General features: G+C 35.3%; 1 protein-coding gene and 1 long non-coding RNA gene across 2 annotated transcripts in view; both read left to right on the plus strand.

Annotated features, from left to right (window-relative positions):
• Positions 1–22,181, plus strand: part of LOC116049941 (uncharacterized threonine-rich GPI-anchored glycoprotein PJ4664.02-like) — a 243,525-nt gene that overhangs the window by 52,256 nt on the left and 169,088 nt on the right. The gene's annotated exons all lie outside the window — the stretch shown is intronic.
• LOC116049946 lies at positions 17,586–20,230 on the plus strand. The gene is made up of 3 exons (XR_004898204.1): positions 17,586–17,599; positions 19,098–19,151; positions 20,208–20,230. It is a non-coding gene; the product is annotated as an uncharacterized LOC116049946 (long non-coding RNA).

Raw genomic sequence — 22,181 nt, forward strand, 5'->3', positions numbered from 1 at the left:
AAAGGATAAACCGGCCCCATCTTGCAAGAACCCCATCCTTAACTGCTACTTTTGAACAGGCAGATCATGGAACTTGCCTGCTCTTCAGGCAAAGGTATGCCAGAGTAACCCAGTGTCAAGAGAGAGCCACTTCAGATCAGGAAGGATGCAGAAGTGCTCCAAGGACCATGGTCAAACCCAAAGAGAGACTAAAGGACTGGACTTATGACCGCCAGCCTTAGGAAGCCTCTAAGAAATCAGGAAATCAGGGAGCCGTCATGCTCATGCAGTGTGGAAGCACAAACACACACTGCCTAGACCACTGCCAAAATTCCTTGCAGGGTTGCAACCGATTTTCCTGCCTCCAGCTGAGTCAGTAGAAACGTCAGGAGGCACGCTGCTGTTGCCGGGTAGGGAACCACCTGGTGAACATACACATGTGGCAAGCACCCTGCCAGGAAGGGGCGGAACCTGTTCCCACGCAGCAACACCCTCTGGGGCGGGGGACCCAAGCCACCCTGTGCAAGAGGGGAGGTATAACCTAAAACCACATCGTGGGGGGCCAAAGAGGAGCTGCCAGATGTAGTCACACTCCGTCAGCCTGAATTCTCAGAGAAGAGGCTGGAGGAGAGCAGAAGGAGGAGAGGCATAAAGCAGACCCTGAGCCCATAGGTGGCAGCATAGGGCCGCAGGAATCAAACCTGGGCTGCTGCGGCAGGGAATGAGCCTTTGCACATGGGGTGCACGCTCAACCAGGTGAGCCACCAGGGCACCTTCCTTTACTTTCATGCCAGAGCATCCCAACCCAGTCCCAACCCAGGACTGACATTCCTAGGGAGAAGAAGAGTAGACACCGTCTGTCCTCTTGTCCTTCGCTGAAGCAACACCCAAGGGTGGAGCCTCCACTCCCATTGGTGTGGTCCCTCTCAACACAATGACTGTTGCTGAGTTAGCAGCCCGGCATATGCACCGCTCTGAGCGGGCAGAAGAGGGGATGTGCCCACAGCTACAGCCTGGTTGCCAGTTTTCACATTGGCTGCCACCACTGTGCTGTTGATCCTGACATAGACGATGACCTCTCAGTTCAGGGTAGAGCTTAGATCGGGCCCAAAAAATCAAGCCCGACCCAACCCGAGCCCGTGCACGTTGTGTCTGAGCCGGGCCGGGCCCGACACATTAACTGGAATTATGAGCCCGAGCCCAATTTTAACCCAACACTTTTTTAATACGTGGGCCGTTATAACTGACGTTCTCAACTACAATTCAGAGTTGTTTGAACTGCAGAAATCTGTTTAAAATGATCTTAATGAATAATGAGAGCGAAGCATGTAAACTGCGTTGTTTGTTTATTCAGAATGGAATGGATCGCAAATGGATCCGAATGAAGAAACGTAAAAAAAAAAAAAAAAACGCAACGCATTTCTCTGTGAGGGCTTGCCTTGCCCTCATGCTTGGAGAAGTAACAAAAGAGGACGTTGAAGGCTGACTATCATCTTTTTTGCCACGACGAGCCTGCTTCATGTGTTTGTTCATCATCCAAGTCCCCGTTTTATTTGCTGTCATAGGCGAGCAGCGTGCCGCACTTAGCCTAATGCACTCGACAAAGCCGACACATATGTTGTCACTGCCCACGACTTGTTTAAAATGGTTCCATACCTCCGACTTTCCTCAAAGGTAATTCTGCTGTTATTCTTTTTTTCTTTACATCCTCAAGCTCCATGTTGCACTTAAGCTACACCATACAGCCCAGCAGCCCCGGTGTGATGTGTGTGAGAGGAGGAGACTCTGCGCATGACACGTGTTGCATTTTGTAACTGTAGTCCAACTTGTGTAACTTTTTGGACACATTTGTTACTTTGGCCTAAATATAGCCTATATAGATAATATTTCTGATTATGGCATAGCTTTCTCCCCACCCAATTAGGCTAATAAAGTAATGATAAAAAAAAAAACTGTTGCTTGATCAAGGGCCTGGCCCGGCCCAAGGATAGTGGCGGAAAATAACGGCCAGGGCCGGGCTCGGGTCGGGCTAAGGTCGGGCTCGGGCTCGGGCAGAGAATCTAAACTCTAGTTCAGGGCAAGATCTGACGGAGTGCTAGCGGGCTCGGGCAGAGAATCTAAACTCTAGTTCAGGGCAAGATCTGACGGAGCGCTAGGTGAACAGCACCCCAACCTGCCTGGGGCCCATCTGTGAAAACCAACTGGTGGTAAACCACTGGTCGCAGCACACTTCAATCACGTCAAAAAATCTAACCCAAAGTCCAATTATTATGGACGTTATCTGACTGATAACTGACTGATATCTGATTGATCATTGTTTAGGTAGATTAAACCATGTTAAGCTTTTTCACGTTAAGCGTTTTAGAATGTCCCGGCTGCAGTTGAGGGAAACTGTAGCCTATAACTTCCTGAGCGACTGATCATCCATTTTTTGCCCCCCTTTACATAAATATGGCTATGAAATAGATCATGAAATACATAAGTGAGGCAATACATATGAACATACGCATTAGTCATTATAGTTCAATAGCCTAAATACATATGTTTTACTTTTATTTATTCCATCTATTTATATGCACGTTATATTCAAAGGAAGTTTTGTTATCTCACAGACTTCGACTAAAAGCAACTAGCAAGCCTGCCTGACATCAGTGCATCATAGCATATCACTATCTGCAAACAAAAGAAAATAACGCCAGCTCTGCAGACGGATCAGAGTCAGTCAGCACCGGGCAGCGAACCGCAGGGACCGAGGTCACAAGGCTGGAGGCTAGCTGCTAGCTAGCTGCAGCAGCTAATATTAGAATATTAGACCCAGCACCGGAGGTCTGATCCCCATGATCTGATCCCGAACCCCCGGTGACTCTCTGCCAGATCAGCAAGCAACAGAAAGTTTGCTGGGATTGGTAACGGTGGCGTAACGGTAACGTTACAGCCGTGAACTGAAATTGTATTTCCTCAGCTGGTTCGACTCTCTTGGGAAAGTTATCTACTGCGGGTAGAGACAGAGAGTCAGAGGGAGGCAGGGAGAGAGGGTAATAAATAAATGTGACATTATGAAATAAAATTCCCCCCAAGCATTATCAAGAGTATGTTTCCAGAGTAATTTTAGCCTGGGCTGAAAGCAACACTGGTGGCTACACTGGCGCTGTTGCCTTGGAAATGACAACATCCGGTCTCTGAATATGAAAATAACAGGCTTTTTTCATTTCTATTTTCGAGTGATTTTATTTTTGTTATATGAAATAGAAAATGAAAATCACAGCATATTTTTAATTTCTCCCATCCCCTTTTGTCCATGAAAATGAAAAAAATGCCTTGTATTTCAATTTCAAATTTTGTATTTTAAAACAAAAATCAAATAAGCATTCGTTTTTTGTTTTTTAATACTGTTTATGAAATGAAAATCGAATGAACGAAAAAGTACACGGCCCCAGCACCTACTGTTACACCACATGTGGATACTACAACACCCACATTGTCAACAACAACACGTGCTTCAAAACTTTTACTTTTACATTACTCTTCGGTCAGTGTATCTTTTGGTCATTCAATTTTCATTTCATAAACAGGTATTAAAAAACAAAAAACGAATGGTTGTTTGATTTTCATTTTAAAATACAAAATTTGAAAATTGAAATACAAGGCATTTTTCCTTTTCATGGTCAAAAGCGGATGAGAGAAATTAAAAAAAATAAATAAAATCACTAGAAAACAGAAATAAAAAAAGGCCTGTTTTATTTATATTCTGAGACTGATTGTTGTCATTTCCAAGGCAACAGCGCCAGTACCATAGTACCAGTGTTGCTTTCAGCATAGGCTAAAATGACTTTTGATTCTTACTCTGATGTGATTTTAGACATGGCGAAAAAAAGGCCTGTCATGTGCAGAAATCTCTGCGCGCATATCACAGGGAAGTGGGGGTGCAAGAGGATTTTCTGCAAGAAATGTGAGGAGATGTTTTGCTGAAAATTGCTCAAACATGATGTGACCATTGACTGTATGGACTCATCTGACACCACGCTGAAGTTAGCTTCCACTTTGCAGCGATTGATTCTGCAGTTGAGGGAAACTTGTAGCCCAACTTCCTGAGCGACTGATCATCCATTTTTTTTGCACATCTTTACATGGCTATGAAATACATCCTGAAATTAAAGCTGCAAGCCGCCTTGGACGGGCCCTCACTCCTCTGCGCATGTTGCGGTTACTGGTGGACGATGCTCCTTGCGACTGTGCATTTGCATGGCACTCAGACACGCATGAAAGGGGGCGGGGCCAAAGCATTGGGGTCGGGGCAAACCTTTACCAATAAATAAGGAAGTCTCTGCTGAGTTAATTGATATCTCAGATAAGACTCTACCTTAAATGGGTCACCAGTTATGAAAGGGGCGTGGTTTAAACATAGGTGGCGGGCCAAACCATCACCAATGAAGAAGGAACTCTCTGCTGAGTTCAGTGACACCTCACACAAGACTCTACCTTAAACGGATCAAATGTTATTAAAGGGGGCATGTCCGTAGTAAGTGGGCGTGGTTAAAGTACAGGGGGTGGCTCAGTATCACATGTCGACCACACATAAGTTTCATGTAAATCGGATAATGTTTGTCATATAAGGCTGATTTCCTGTTGCCAGCGGGGGGCGCTATGACCATAAGTCAATTTTGGCTTATAAATGACCTCAGGCCTGGACACTTGTCAATCGTTAGAAATTTCGGCCAAATTGGACTATGTACACTAAAGTTACAACAACTTCTTCGTTCATCGATAAATGCTCAAAATGGCCGCCATGCCACGCCCACACCTTTTGACGAAAAGTTTTTCTTTTAATAACTTTTCATCATTAAGGTCTTAAGATGAGACAGAGCAAATTTGAAGTCGATCTGATGGAATCTCTAGGAGGAGTCCGTTGAAGTATAGCACCTTGACTTTTAGGACAACTTCCTGTTGGCACTAGGGAGTGCTATGACTTTGAGTAAATATCGGCCTTTATATGTCCTCAGGGTTGGACTCTTATGAATCCTGAAATATTTCGAGCCAATTGGACAATGTACACTCAAGTTACGCTTGCTTCCTGTTTCGATGGTGGAACACACAAAATGGCCGCTCCTTCACGGCCATGCCCTATGACGAAAAGTTTTTCTTTTAATACCATTTCATCTTTAACGTCTTAAGATGGCACAGACCAAATTTGAAGGTGATTGGATAAAATCTCTAGGAGGAGTTCATTAAAGAACGACATGTGGAAATGGCCATAATTGCACTAATTTCTAACTTTCATTTCAAAATGGCGGACTTCCTGTTGGGTTTAGGGTATGGCTCCTATGACATTTTTTGCACACTTGACATGCTTCATATGTTTAACAAGTTTTTCAATTAGATAATGCCTCAGTCATTTGTATAATTAAACATACACGTTCAGAATTTTTGTAATACAAGAGATTGTCTTAATGTAAATAATCAACTGGGGAAGTTTAATGGAGATATCTGTTAGTTTAAATATTTTCCCTATTCACCTGTAGTGTCTCTTTAACAATAGGCTGCAATGGGAAACTGGCATTACTGATTTCAGTATTTTTCAATACTTTCCACCACTTGGATTTCTTAGGACTTTCATGTTATAGAGGAGACTTTTATGAGACCAGATCAGTTGAAAGAGTTTCTGTTGCAATTTGTGTGGGGTCATGTTGCATAATGCCGGTATTAAGAGACGGAGAATCGGAGGAGGGAGGCAGGTAGAGGGAAATAAATAAATGTGACATTTTGAAATAAAGGTCTGCTCAAACATCATCAGAGTAGGGTTCCAAAGCATAGACTGTACATATTAATATTAACAGTCTATGTTCCAAAGTAATTTTAGCTTGTGCTGAAAGCAACACTGATACACTGGTGCTGTTGCATTGGAAATGACAACATCCAGTCTCTGAATATGAAAAAACAGTCCTTTTTTCGTTTCTATTTGTGAGTGATTTTATTTTTTGTTATATTTTTGTATTTTTTTGTTATATATGAAAAAACGCCTTGTATTTCAATTTCAAATTTTGTATTTAAAACAAAAATCAAATAACCAATCTTTTTTTGTTTTTTAACACCTGTTTATGAAATGAAAATCGAATGACCAAAAGATACACTGACCCCTTCCTATAACAAGGCAGCTATTGTCTTAATTGACTTGCCAGGTCTACCTTCAGCTTAACATACGTAAAAGACAGTGAACTTATCTTTTCAGATTCAACAACAGTTGCTACAACAGGTGTGACAGCAGTTACCACAACACAAACAACTGTAACAAGTAAGAGCTTAGAAATAATTATGTGACCTACTTGTCCATAGAATATGTAGTAAAACTTTATAGAAAGTAATTTGGGTTGGAATAGATTTGGTTTGTATTGCAAGCAATAACATATGGTAACAAAATGACCGTTCCATTTGGATGTGACCATGCCTTTCATATTGTCATACTTGATGACCGTTTGTTCATTATAAAACGTTCTTTTCAGATTCAACACCTATTGCTACAACACATCCAAACACCACAACACCCACATCATCACCAACATCTGCAGTTACCAGTACGGTTTTCAAAAGATGGCGTAACATTCCATAACTAGTTGTTGTTTATCAAATTTTACCTCTCTCTAAGTGCTTAGAAATAATTGTTATAGTATAAAGTGCAGTACTTGATCTGATGTCAAGGGAATTATTCATGACACAGTTATAAAAGCATTTACTAGTGAAATCAAACTTTATGACATCTTTATGACAAGTCCAAATTGTTTCACTTGACTTTAGGTTAAGGAAAATATTCATGACAATTGAAATGGTCTCATGACAGCCAATTTTTAAAAAACAACCACTTATGACAGTTTATTGTAATTTTAACACATACAATTCAATAGTTTCTTTAAGTTTGATCATTAGGCCTGCTATGACATGTTTATGACAAGTTATGTTGCCCAGGTTAATGTGAAAATGTATAACACAAACATCTGAAACAATGCTAACTTTGGATAAAAAATGTCACAATTTTTCGAATCACACTTAATGTAACATTAAGTATTTTTAGCATATAACAAGTAATAACAAGTCATCTTTACAGACACCTATTGCTGCAACACCCCCCTCCTCCTTTATTTCAAGACTCATCTTTTGGAAAAAGACTTCATGATGACCAAATCTTTTTTTAATAAAAAAATATTTTTTGTTAGAAAATAATACAACATATTAAGAAACACCAAAGAAGGTCTTATTGGGCTCTCCATCTTCATTCATAACATTCTGTGACAACATATTTATTTGCTGCTTTGCAGTTGTTTGATGACACTGCTGCGTTTATCACCATCATCTTAAAGTTAGCATGACAAAAAATTTAAATCAATAAATAGAACAATAAGACAGAAATTTCATGAATAGGAACAATAAAAACAGACTAAATAAATAGAGCAAAAACCATCCACATGTAAGCAAAGTGCAAATCAGTGACAGCCACAGGCCACATAAACAGAACACCATGATAATATTATTATTGCACAATCCATACGGCCTCAAGAAGTGTTGTTGTGAGTTTTGATTGACGGCTCCAGACATTGAGGTTACTGCTATTTGGCGCCACCTGTTGCTCTGGATGTGTATTGGTGTTTAAAAGTCTAGATCAAAAAAATATAGGACAATCTATTTATAGGGGGGTAAAACGTCTTATAGTCGGGTCAATACAGAATTTCTAGAAGCTGTGCCACAAAACAAATTAAGTAAATGTTTTTATTGTTCTAGATTCAACACTTGACACTACTACACCCACAGATATACCAACAACTGCAGTTACCAGTAAGTGATTTAGAAATTAGGCATGGGTAACACATTTAACAAAAAAAAAAAAAGTTATACATTTTTAAATGATGAATACTATATTATAATTTTGAATTATTTTTTTTTTTTCAGATTCAACACAAAATGGTACAACAGATTTGAACACTACCACAGTTGAAACACCACCAACATTTGTGACAAGTAAGTACTAAAAAACAACTTTATTTTTGTCAATTTTAAATTAGGTCATTGGTTGGACTTTATTGAAATGTCAAAGAGTTTTATCTGAAAAATGTGAAGGTTTACAGTACTTAATATAGTTGGTTTTTTTTTGTCAGCAGTAACAGATGATCATATGATGTAAAATAATGATACAATTGAGACTTTGCAGTCTCAACACCATTTGCTTACAACAAATCTGAACACTACAACACCCACAATTTCTAAATCAACTTTTGTCATGACGACATTTTCTAATTTAACTAACTAAATTGCAACCATTTCTCTTCATATTTTACACCTGTTGTAATAGATGGAAAAACTACAACAGCTGCAACACCAATAACAAGTACTACAAAAACACTAATTATACCGCGCAGAACACAGGAGTTGATGGTCTCGTGCTTTCTCTGTTATTTAGTTTGTGTTATTGTATGATATAGATAAATCGCCAAAACGCCAAATATTGATTTTGAATTGTGGGTGTTCAGATAGTGCTGTTGCATTGGAAATGACAACATCCAGTCTCTGAATATGAAAAAACAGTCCTTTTTTCGTTTCTATTTTTGAGTGATTTTATTTTTTGTTATATTTTTGTATTTTTTTGTTATATATGACCATGAAAAGGAAAAAACGCCTCGTATTTCAATTTCAAATATTGTATTTTAAAACAAAAATCAAATAACCAATCGTTTTTTGTTTTTTAACACCTGTTTATGAAATGAACATTGAATGACCAAAAGATACACTGACCCCTTCCTATAACAAGGCAGCTATTGTCTTAATTGACTTGTCAGGTCTACCTTCAGCTTAACATACGTAATTATGACAGTGAACTTATCTTTTCAGACTCAACAACAGTTGCTACAACAGGTGTGACAGCAGTTACCACAACACAAACAACTGTAACAAGTAAGAGCTTAGAAATAGTTATGTGACGTACTTGTCCATAGAATATGTAGTAAAACTTTATCGAAAGTAATTTGGGTTAGAATAGATTTGGTTTGTATTGCAAGCAATAACATATGGTAACAAAATGACCGTTCCATTTGGATGTGACCATGCCTTTCATATTGTCATACTTGATGACCGTTTGTTCATTATAAAACGTTCTTTTCAGATTCAACACCTATTGCTACAACACATCCAAACACCACAACACCCACATCATCACCAACATCTGCAGTTACCAGTACGTTTTTCAAAAGATGGCGTAACATTCCATAACTAGTTGTTGTTTATCAAATTTTACCTCTCTCTAAGTGCTTAGAAATAATTGTTATAGTATAAAGTGCAGTACTTGATCTGATGTCAAGGGAATTATTCATGACACAGTTATAAAAGCATTTACTAGTGAAATCAAACTTTATGACATCTTTATGACAAGTCCAAATTGTTTCACTTGAATTTAGGTTAAGGAAAATATTCATGACAATTGAAATGGTCTCATGACAGCCAATTTAAAAAAAACAACCACTTATGACAGTTTATTGTAATTTTAACACATACAATTCAGTAGTTTCTTTAAGTTTGATCATTAGGCCTGCTATGACATGTTTATGACAAGTTATGTTGCCCAGGTTAATGTGAAAATGTATAACACAAACATCTGAAACAATGCTAACTTTGGATAAAAAATGTCACAATTTTTCGAATCACACTTAATGTAACATTAAGTATTTTTAGCATATAACAAGTAATAACAAGTCATCTTTACAGACACCTATTGCTGCAACACCCCCCTCCTCCTTTATTTCAAGACTCATCTGTTGGAAAAAGACTTCATGATGACCAAATCTTTTTTTAATAAAAAAATATTTTTTGTTAGAAAATAATACAACATATTAAGAAACACCAAAGAAGGTCTTATTGGGCTCTCCATCTTCATTCATAACATTCTGTGACAACATATTTATTTGCTGCTTTGCAGTTGTTTGATGACACTGCTGCGTTTATCACCATCATCTTAAAGTTAGCATGACAAAAAATTTAAATCAATAAATAGAACAATAAGACAGAAATTTCATGAATAGGAACAATAAAAACAGACTAAATAAATAGAGCAAAAACCATCCACATGTAAACAAAGTGCAAAGTGCAAATCAGTGACAGCCACAGGCCACATAAACAGAACACCATGATAATATTATTATTGCACAATCCATACGGCCTCAAGAAGTGTTGTTGTGAGTTTTGATTGACGGCTCCAGACATTGAGGTTACTGCTATTTGGCGCCACCTGTTGCTCTGGATGTGTATTGGTGTTTAAAAGTCTAGATCAAAAAAATATAGGACAACCTATTTATAGGGGGAAAAAACGTCTTATAGTCGGGTCAATACAGAATTTCTAGAAGCTGTGCCACAAAACAAATTAAGTAAATGTTTTTATTGTTCTAGATTCAACACTTGACACTACTACACCCACAGATATACCAACAACTGCAGTTACCAGTAAGTGATTTAGAAATTAGGCATGGGTAACACATTTAACAAAAAAAAAAAAAGTTATACATTTTCAAATGATGAATACTATATTATAATTTTGAATTATTATTTTTTTTTCAGATTCAACACAAAATGGTACAACAGATTTGAACACTACCACAGTTGAAACACCACCAACATTTGTGACAAGTAAGTACTAAAAAACAACTTTATTTTTGTCAATTTTAAATTAGGTCATTGGTTGGACTTTATTGAAATGTCAAAGAGTTTTATCTGAAAAATGTGAAGGTTTACAGTACTTAATATAGTTGGGTTTTTATTGTCAGCAGTAACAGATGATCATATGATGTAAAATAATGATACAATTGAGACTTTGCAGTCTCAACACCATTTGCTTACAACAAATCTGAACACTACAACACCCACAATTTCTAAATCAACTTTTGTCATGACGACATTTTCTAATTTAACTAACTAAATTGCAACCATTTCTCTTCATATTTTACACCTGTTGTAACAGATGGAAAAACTACAACAGCTGCAACACCAATAACAAGTACTACAAAAACACTAATTATACCGCGCAGAACACAGGAGTTGATGGTCTCGTGCTTTCTCTGTTATTTAGTTTGTGTTATTGTATGATATAGATAAATCGCCAAAACGCCAAAAATTGATTTTGAATTGTGGGTGTTCAGATGGTGCTGTTGCATTGGAAATGACAACATCCAGTCTCTGAATATGAAAAAACAGTCCTTTTTTCGTGTCTATTTTTGAGTGATTTTATTTTTTGTTATATTTTTGTATTTTTTTGTTATATATGACCATGAAAAGGAAAAAATGCCTCGTATTTCAATTTCAAATTTTGTATTTTAAAACAAAAATCAAATAACCAATCGTTTTTTGTTTTTTAACACCTGTTTATGAAATGAACATCGAATGACCAAAAGATACACTGACCCCTTCCTATAACAAGGCAGCTATTGTCTTAATTGACTTGTCAGGTCTACCTTCAGCTTAACATACGTAATTATGACAGTGAACTTATCTTTTCAGACTCAACAACAGTTGCTACAACAGGTGTGACAGCAGTTACCACAACACAAACAACTGTAACAAGTAAGAGCTTAGAAATAGTTATGTGACGTACTTGTCCATAGAATATGTAGTAAAACTTTATCGAAAGTAATTTGGGTTAGAATAGATTTGGTTTGTATTGCAAGCAATAACATATGGTAACAAAATGACCGTTCCATTTGGATGTGACCATGCCTTTCATATTGTCATACTTGATGACCGTTGGTTCATCATAAAACGTTCTTTTCAGATTCAACACCTATTGCTACAACACATCCAAACACCACAACACCCACATCATCACCAACATCTGCAGTTACCAGTACGGTTTTCAAAAGATGGCGTAACATTCCATAACTAGTTGTTGTTTATCAAAATTTACCTCTCTCTAAGTGCTTAGAAATAATTGTTATAGTATAAAGTGCAGTACTTGATCTGATGTCAAGGGAATTATTCATGACACAGTTATAAAAGCATTTACTAGTGAAATCAAACTTTATGACATCTTTATGACAAGTCCAAATTGTTTCACTTGACTTTAGGTTAAGGAAAATATTCATGACAATTGAAATGGTCTCATGACAGCCAATTTAAAAAAAACAACCACTTATGACAGTTTATTGTAATTTTAACACATACAATTCAATAGTTTCTTTAAGTTTGATCATTAGGCCTGCTATGACATGTTTATGACAAGTTATGTTGCCCAGGTTAATGTGAAAATGTATAACACAAACATCTGAAACAATGCTAACTTTGGATTAAAAATGTCACAATTTTTCGAATCACACTTAATGTAACATTAGGTATTTTTAGCATATAAGAAGTAATAACAAGTCATCTTTACAGACACCTATTGCTGCAACACCCCTCCTTTATTTCAAGACTCATCTTTTGGAAAAAGACTTCATGATGACCAAATCTTTTTTTAATAAAAAATATTTCTTGTTAGAAAATAATACAACATATTAAGAAACACCAAAGAGGGTCTAATTGGGCTCTCCATCTTCATTCATAACATTCTGTGACAACATATTTATTTGCTGCTTGGCAGTTGTTTGATGACTCTGCTGCGTTTATCACCATCATCTTAAAGTTAGCATAACAAAAAATTAAAATCAATAAATAGAACAATAAGTCAGAAATTTCATGAATAGGAACAATAAAAACAGACTAAATAAATAGAGAAAAAACAAAAACCATCCACATGTAAACAAAGTGCAAGGTGCAAATCAGTGACAGCCACAGGCCACATAAACAGAACACCATGATAATATTATTATTGCACAATCCATACGGCCTCAAGAAGTGTTGTTGTGAGTTTTGATTGACGGCTCCAGACATTGAGGTTACTGCTATTTGGCGCCACCTGTTGCTCTGGATGTGTATTGGTGTTTAAAAGTCTAGATCAAAAAAATATAGGACAACCTATTTATAGGGGGATAAAACGTCTTATAGTCGGGTCAATACAGAATTTCTAGAAGCTGTGCCACAAAACAAATTAAGTAAATGTTTTTTTTGTTCTAGATTCAACACTTGACACTACTACACCCACAGATATACCAACAACTGCAGTTACCAGTAAGTGATTTAGAAATTAGGCATGGGTAACACATTTAACAAAAAAAAAAAAAGTTATACATTTTTAAATGATGAATACTATATTATAATTTTGAATTATTATTTTTTTTTCAGATTCAACACAAAATAGTACAACAGATTTGAACACTACCACAGTTGAAACACCACCAACATTTGTGACAAGTAAGTACTAAAAAACAACTTTATTTTTGTCAATTTTAAATTAGGTCATTGGTTGGACTTTATTGAAATGTCAACGAGTTTTATCTGAAAAATGTGAAGGTTTACAGTACTTAATATAGTTGGGTTTTTATTGTCAGCAGTAACAGATGATCATATGATGTAAAATAATGATACAATTGAGACTTTGCAGTCTCAACACCATTTGCTTACAACAAATCTGAACACTACAACACCCACAATTTCTAAATCAACTTTTGTCATGACGACATTTTCTAATTTAACTAACTAAATTGCAACCATTTCTCTTCATATTTTACACCTGTTGTAGTAGATGGAAAAACTACAACAGCTGCAACACCAATAACAAGTACTACAAAAACATTAATTATACCGCGCAGAACACAGGAGTTGATGGTCTCGTGCTTTCTCTGTTATTTAGTTTGTGTTATTGTATGATATAGATAAATCGCCAAAACGCCAAAAATTGATTTTGAATTGTGGGTGTTCAGATGGTGCTGTTGCATTGGAAATGACAACATCCAGTCTCTGAATATGAAAAAACAGTCCTTTTTTCGTTTCTATTTTTGAGTGATTTTATTTTTTGTTATATTTTTGTATTTTTTTGTTATATATGACCATGAAAAGGAAAAAACGCTTCGTATTTCAATTTCAAATATTGTATTTTAAAACAAAAATCAAATAACCAATCGTTTTTTGTTTTTTAACACCTGTTTATGAAATGAACATCGAATGAACAAAAGATACACTGACCCCTTCCTATAACAAGGCAGCTATTGTCTTAATTGACTTGTCAGGTCTACCTTCAGCTTAACATACGTAATTATGACAGTGAACTTATCTTTTCAGACTCAACAACAGTTGCTACAACAGGTGTGACAGCAGTTACCACAACACAAACAACTGTAACAAGTAAGAGCTTAGAAATAGTTATGTGACGTACTTGTCCATAGAATATGTAGTAAAACTTTATCGAAAGTAATTTGGGTTAGAATAGATTTGGTTTGTATTGCAAGCAATAACATATGGTAACAAAATGACCGTTCCATTTGGATGTGACCATGCCTTTCATATTGTCATACTTGATGACCGTTTGTTCATTATAAAACGTTCTTTTCAGATTCAACACCTATTGCTACAACACATCCAAACACCACAACACCCACATCATCACCAACATCTGCAGTTACCAGTACGTTTTTCAAAAGATGGCGTAACATTCCATAACTAGTTGTTGTTTATCAAATTTGACCTCTCTCTAAGTGCTTAGAAATAATTGTTATAGTATAAAGTGCAGTACTTGATCTGATGTCAAGGGAATTATTCATGACACAGTTATAAAAGCATTTACTAGTGAAATCAAACTTTATGACATCTTTATGACAAGTCCAAATTGTTTCACTTGACTTTAGTTTAAGGAAAATATTCATGACAATTGAAATGGTCGCATGACAGCCAATTTAAAAAAAACAACCACTTATGACAGTTTATTGTAATTTTAACACATACAATTCAATAGGTTCTTTAAGTTTGATCATTAGGCCTGCTATGACATGTTTATGACAAGTTATGTTGCCCAGGTTAATGTGAAAATGTATAACACAAACATCTGAAACAATGCTAACTTTGGATTAAAAATGTCACAATTTTTCGAATCACACTTAATGTAACATTAAGTATTTTTAGCATATAACAAGTAATAACAAGTCATCTTTACAGACACCTATTGCTGCAACACCCCCACCCCCCCTCCTCCTTTATTTCAAGACTCATCTTTTGGAAAAAGACTTCATGATGACCAAATCTTTTTTTAATAAAAAAATATTTTTTGTTAGAAAATAATACAACATATTAAAGTGCCCATATTATGAAAAAATCACTTTTTCTGGGATTTGGGTTGTTATGTTGTGTCTCTGGTGCTTCCACACACATACAAACTTTGAAAAAAATCCATCCATGCTGTTTAGAGTGAGATACAGTTTCTGAATGTGTCCTGCCTTCAGTCTCTGGGTGAGCTGTTCAAAATCGGCAGGGCTTGTGACGTCACAAGCCGAAACAAGCAGGCTAAACGCAACCATTAGCTCGTAGCGTTAGCGTTAGCATTAGCGTTAGCATGCTAACGCTAATGCTAACGCTAGCATGCTACCTAGCAAAGCACTTCTACAACACACACAAGTTCACCATAATCTACAAAAGAACTACTTCCATGTGCGCCCTCATTTAGAAGTCTCCCAGCTAATCCTGCCTTGTAACTGACCGAAGTTGTAGAAACAGCCTTTCTTTTACTGTCTATGGAGCTAGCTAGCTGACATGATCTACATCTGAGCTACTGAGCATGTGCAGTGCAATCAAAGATAGTACAGAAGAAGAAGAAGAAACAAGGTCTCACTCTGTAGCTAAAACAGAGACCAGCTGAAAAGAGGATCTGCAGCAGTGAGAGAGAGCACTGCAGTACAACAAAAATATGGTGTTTTTTGAAAATTAAACCATGTAAACCTATTCTGGTACAACCTTAAAATACAAGTATGAACCTGAAAATGAGCATAATATGGGTGCTTTAAGAAACACCAAAGAAGGTCTTATTGGGCTCTCCATCTTCATTCATAACATTCTGTGACAACATATTTATTTGCTGCTTAGCAGTTGTTTGATGACTCTGCTGCGTTTATCACCATCATCTTAAAGTTAGCATAACAAAAAATTAAAATCAATAAATAGAACAATAAGACAGAAATTTCATGAATAGGAACAATAAAAACAGACTAAATAAATAGAGAAAAAACAAAAACCATCCACATGTAAACAAAGTGCAAAGTGCAAATCAGTGACAGCCACAGGCCACATAAACAGAACACCATGATAATATTATTATTGCACAATCCATACGGCCTCAAGAAGTGTTGTTGTGAGTTTTGATTGACGGCTCCAGACATTGAGGTTACTGCTATTTGGCGCCACCTGTTGCTCTGGATGTGTATTGGTGTTTAAAAGTCTAGATCAAAAAAATATAGGACAACCTATTTATAGGGGGAAAAAACGTCTTATAGTCGGGTCAATACAGAATTTCTAGAAGCTGTGCCACAAAACAAATTAAGTAAATGTTTTTATTGTTCTAGATTCAACACTTGACACTACTACACCCACAGATATACCAACAACTGCAGTTACCAGTAAGTGATTTAGAAATTAGGCATGGGTAACACATTTAAAAAAAAAAAAAAAAAAAAAAAAAAAGTTATACATTTTTAAATGATGAATACTATATTATAATTTTGAATTATTATTTTTTTTTCAGATTCAACACAAAATGGTACAACAGATTTGAACACTACCACAGTTGAAACACCACCAACATTTGTGACAAGTAAGTACTAAAAAACAACTTTATTTTTGTCAATTTTAAATTAGGTCATTGGTTGGACTTTATTGAAATGTCAACGAGTTTTATCTGAAAAATGTGAAGGTTTACAGTACTTAATATAGTTGGGTTTTTATTGTCAGCAGTAACAGATGATCATATGATGTAAAATAATGATACAATTGAGACTTTGCAGTCTCAACACCATTTGCTTACAACAAATCTGAACACTACAACACCCACAATTTCTAAATCAACTTTTGTCATGACGACATTTTCTAATTTAACTAACTAAATTGCAACCATTTCTCTTCATATTTTACACCTGTTGTAGTAGATGGAAAAACTACAACAGCTGCAACACCAATAACAAGTACTACAAAAACATTAATTATACCGCGCAGAACACAGGAGTTGATGGTCTCGTGCTTTCTCTGTTATTTAGTTTGTGTTATTGTATGATATAGATAAATCGCCAAAACGCCAAAAATTGATTTTGAATTGTGGGTGTTCAGATGGTGCTGTTGCATTGGAAATGACAACATCCAGTCTCTGAATATGAAAAAACAGTCCTTTTTTCGTTTCTATTTTTGAGTGATTTTATTTTTTGTTATATTTTTGTATTTTTTTGTTATATATGACCATGAAAAGGAAAAAACGCTTCGTATTTCAATTTCAAATATTGTATTTTAAAACAAAAATCAAATAACCAATCGTTTTTTGTTTTTTAACACCTGTTTATGAAATGAACATCGAATGAACAAAAGATACACTGACCCCTTCCTATAACAAGGCAGCTATTGTCTTAATTGACTTGTCAGGTCTACCTTCAGCTTAACATACGTAATTATGACAGTGAACTTATCTTTTCAGACTCAACAACAGTTGCTACAACAGGTGTGACAGCAGTTACCACAACACAAACAACTGTAACAAGTAAGAGCTTAGAAATAGTTATGTGACGTACTTGTCCATAGAATATGTAGTAAAACTTTATCGAAAGTAATTTGGGTTAGAATAGATTTGGTTTGTATTGCAAGCAATAACATATGGTAACAAAATGACCGTTCCATTTGGATGTGACCATGCCTTTCATATTGTCATACTTGATGACCGTTTGTTCATTATAAAACGTTCTTTTCAGATTCAACACCTATTGCTACAACACATCCAAACACCACAACACCCACATCATCACCAACATCTGCAGTTACCAGTACGTTTTTCAAAAGATGGCGTAACATTCCATAACTAGTTGTTGTTTATCAAATTTGACCTCTCTCTAAGTGCTTAGAAATAATTGTTATAGTATAAAGTGCAGTACTTGATCTGATGTCAAGGGAATTATTCATGACACAGTTATAAAAGCATTTACTAGTGAAATCAAACTTTATGACATCTTTATGACAAGTCCAAATTGTTTCACTTGACTTTAGTTTAAGGAAAATATTCATGACAATTGAAATGGTCGCATGACAGCCAATTTAAAAAAAACAACCACTTATGACAGTTTATTGTAATTTTAACACATACAATTCAATAGGTTCTTTAAGTTTGATCATTAGGCCTGCTATGACATGTTTATGACAAGTTATGTTGCCCAGGTTAATGTGAAAATGTATAACACAAACATCTGAAACAATGCTAACTTTGGATTAAAAATGTCACAATTTTTCGAATCACACTTAATGTAACATTAAGTATTTTTAGCATATAACAAGTAATAACAAGTCATCTTTACAGACACCTATTGCTGCAACACCCCCACCCCCCCTCCTCCTTTATTTCAAGACTCATCTTTTGGAAAAAGACTTCATGATGACCAAATCTTTTTTTAATAAAAAAATATTTTTTGTTAGAAAATAATACAACATATTAAGAAACACCAAAGAAGGTCTTATTGGGCTCTCCATCTTCATTCATAACATTCTGTGACAACATATTTATTTGCTGCTTAGCAGTTGTTTGATGACTCTGCTGCGTTTATCACCATCATCTTAAAGTTAGCATAACAAAAAATTAAAATCAATAAATAGAACAATAAGACAGAAATTTCATGAATAGGAACAATAAAAACAGACTAAATAAATAGAGAAAAAACAAAAACCATCCACATGTAAACAAAGTGCAAAGTGCAAATCAGTGACAGCCACAGGCCACATAAACAGAACACCATGATAATATTATTATTGCACAATCCATACGGCCTCAAGAAGTGTTGTTGTGAGTTTTGATTGACGGCTCCAGACATTGAGGTTACTGCTATTTGGCGCCACCTGTTGCTCTGGATGTGTATTGGTGTTTAAAAGTCTAGATCAAAAAAATATAGGACAACCTATTTATAGGGGGAAAAAACGTCTTATAGTCGGGTCAATACAGAATTTCTAGAAGCTGTGCCACAAAACAAATTAAGTAAATGTTTTTATTGTTCTAGATTCAACACTTGACACTACTACACCCACAGATATACCAACAACTGCAGTTACCAGTAAGTGATTTAGAAATTAGGCATGGGTAACACATTTAAAAAAAAAAAAAAAAAAAAAAAGTTATACATTTTTAAATGATGAATACTATATTATAATTTTGAATTATTATTTTTTTTCAGATTCAACACAAAATGGTACAACAGATTTGAACACTACCACAGTTGAAACACCACCAACATTTGTGACAAGTAAGTACTAAAAAACAACTTTATTTTTGTCAATTTTAAATTAGGTCGTTGGTTGGACTTTATTGACATGTCAAAGAGTTTTATCTGAAAAATGTGAAGGTTTACAGTATTTAATATAGTTGGGTTTTTATTGTCAGCAGTAACAGATGATCATATGATGTAAAATAATGATACAATTGAGACTTTGCAGTCTCAACACCATTTGCTTACAACAAATCTGAACACTACAACACCCACAATTTCTAAATCAACTTTTGTCATGACGACATTTTCTAATTTAACTAACTAAATTGCAACCATTTCTCTTCATATTTTACACCTGTTGTAGTAGATGGAAAAACTACAACAGCTGCAACACCAATAACAAGTACTACAAAAACATTAATTATACCGCGCAGAACACAGGAGTTGATGGTCTCGTGCTTTCTCTGTTATTTAGTTTGTGTTATTGTATGATATAGATAAATCGCCAAAACGCCAAAAATTGATTTTGAATTGTGGGTGTTCAGATGGTGCTGTTGCATTGGAAATGACAACATCCAGTCTCTGAATATGAAAAAACAGTCCTTTTTTCGTTTCTATTTTTGAGTGATTTTATTTTTTGTTATATTTTTGTATTTTTTTGTTATATATGACCATGAAAAGGAAAAAACGCTTCGTATTTCAATTTCAAATATTGTATTTTAAAACAAAAATCAAATAACCAATCTTTTTTTGTTTTTTAACACCTGTTTATGAAATGAACATCGAATGACCAAAAGATACACTGACCCCTTCCTATAACAAGGCAGCTATTGTCTTAATTGACTTGTCAGTTCTACCTTCAGCTTAACATACGTAATTATGACAGTGAACTTATCTTTTCAGACTCAACAACAGTTGCTACAACAGGTGTGACAGCAGTTACCACAACACAAACAACTGTAACAAGTAAGAGCTTAGAAATAGTTATGTGACGTACTTGTCCATAGAATATGTAGTAAAACTTTATCGAAAGTAATTTGGGTTAGAATAGATTTGGTTTGTATTGCAAGCAATAACATATGGTAACAAAATGACCGTTCCATTTGGATGTGACCATGCCTTTCATATTGTCATACTTGATGACCGTTTGTTCATTATAAAACGTTCTTTTCAGATTCAACACCTATTGCTACCACACATCCAAACACCACAACACCCACATCATCACCAACATCTGCAGTTACCAGTACGTTTTTCAAAAGATGGCGTAACATTCCATAACTAATTGTTGTTTATCAAATTTTACCTCTCTCTAAGTGCTTAGAAATAATTGTTATAGTATAAAGTGCAGTACTTGATCTGAGGTCAAGGGAATTATTCATGACACAGTTATAAAAGCATTTACTAGTGAAATCAAACTTTATGACATCTTTATGACAAGTCCAAATTGTTTCACTTGACTTTAGGTTAAGGAAAATATTCATGACAATTGAAATGGTCGCATGACAGCCAATTTAAAAAAAACAACCACTTATGACAGTTTATTGTAATTTTAACACATACAATTCAATAGGTTCTTTAAGTTTGATCATTAGGCCTGCTATGACATGTTTATGACAAGTTATGTTGCCCAGGTTAATGTGAAAATGTATAACACAAACATCTGAAACAATGCTAACTTTGGATTAAAAATGTCACAATTTTTCGAATCACACTTAATGTAACATTAAGTATTTTTAGCATATAACAAGTAATAACAAGTCATCTTTACAGACACCTATTGCTGCAACACCCCCACCCCCCCTCCTCCTTTATTTCAAGACTCATCTTTTGGAAAAAGACTTCATGATGACCAAATCTTTTTTTAATAAAAAAATATTTTTTGTTAGAAAATAATACAACATATTAAGAAACACCAAAGAAGGTCTTATTGGGCTCTCCATCTTCATTCATAACATTCTGTGACAACATATTTATTTGCTGCTTAGCAGTTGTTTGATGACTCTGCTGCGTTTATCACCATCATCTTAAAGTTAGCATAACAAAAAATTAAAATCAATAAATAGAACAATAAGACAGAAATTTCATGAATAGGAACAATAAAAACAGACTAAATAAATAGAGAAAAAACAAAAACCATCCACATGTAAACAAAGTGCAAAGTGCAAATCAGTGACAGCCACAGGCCACATAAACAGAACACCATGATAATATTATTATTGCACAATCCATACGGCCTCAAGAAGTGTTGTTGTGAGTTTTGATTGACGGCTCCAGACATTGAGGTTACTGCTATTTGGCGCCACCTGTTGCTCTGGATGTGTATTGGTGTTTAAAAGTCTAGATCAAAAAAATATAGGACAACCTATTTATAGGGGGAAAAAACGTCTTATAGTCGGGTCAATACAGAATTTCTAGAAGCTGTGCCACAAAACAAATTAAGTAAATGTTTTTATTGTTCTAGATTCAACACTTGACACTACTACACCCACAGATATACCAACAACTGCAGTTACCAGTAAGTGATTTAGAAATTAGGCATGGGTAACACATTTAAAAAAAAAAAAAAAAGCTTTTACACCTGTTGCTCTGGATGTGTATTGGTGTTTAACCCTTGTGTGGTGTTTATATTTTTTGTTACACAGCCAATGTTCCCGGGTCTGGTGGACCCACCACATTATTTGGCTTTTAAATCAATACAGCCATAACAATTTATGTAAAAATACTTAATAGATGTTTACTTTAGCTCAATGACCAATGATATATACATAATGTATGGTTCATATTTGCCATTTACCCCTGTGAGATCACATTTATGATCATGTGATCATTTTCGTTTTTTGTGAGAAAATAAGGAAATTCAATTATAAAAAAGGT

Source organism: Sander lucioperca, chromosome 9 (genome assembly GCF_008315115.2).
Source record: "Sander lucioperca isolate FBNREF2018 chromosome 9, SLUC_FBN_1.2, whole genome shotgun sequence".
In the NCBI taxonomy this organism is placed as follows: Eukaryota; Metazoa; Chordata; class Actinopteri; order Perciformes; family Percidae; genus Sander; species Sander lucioperca.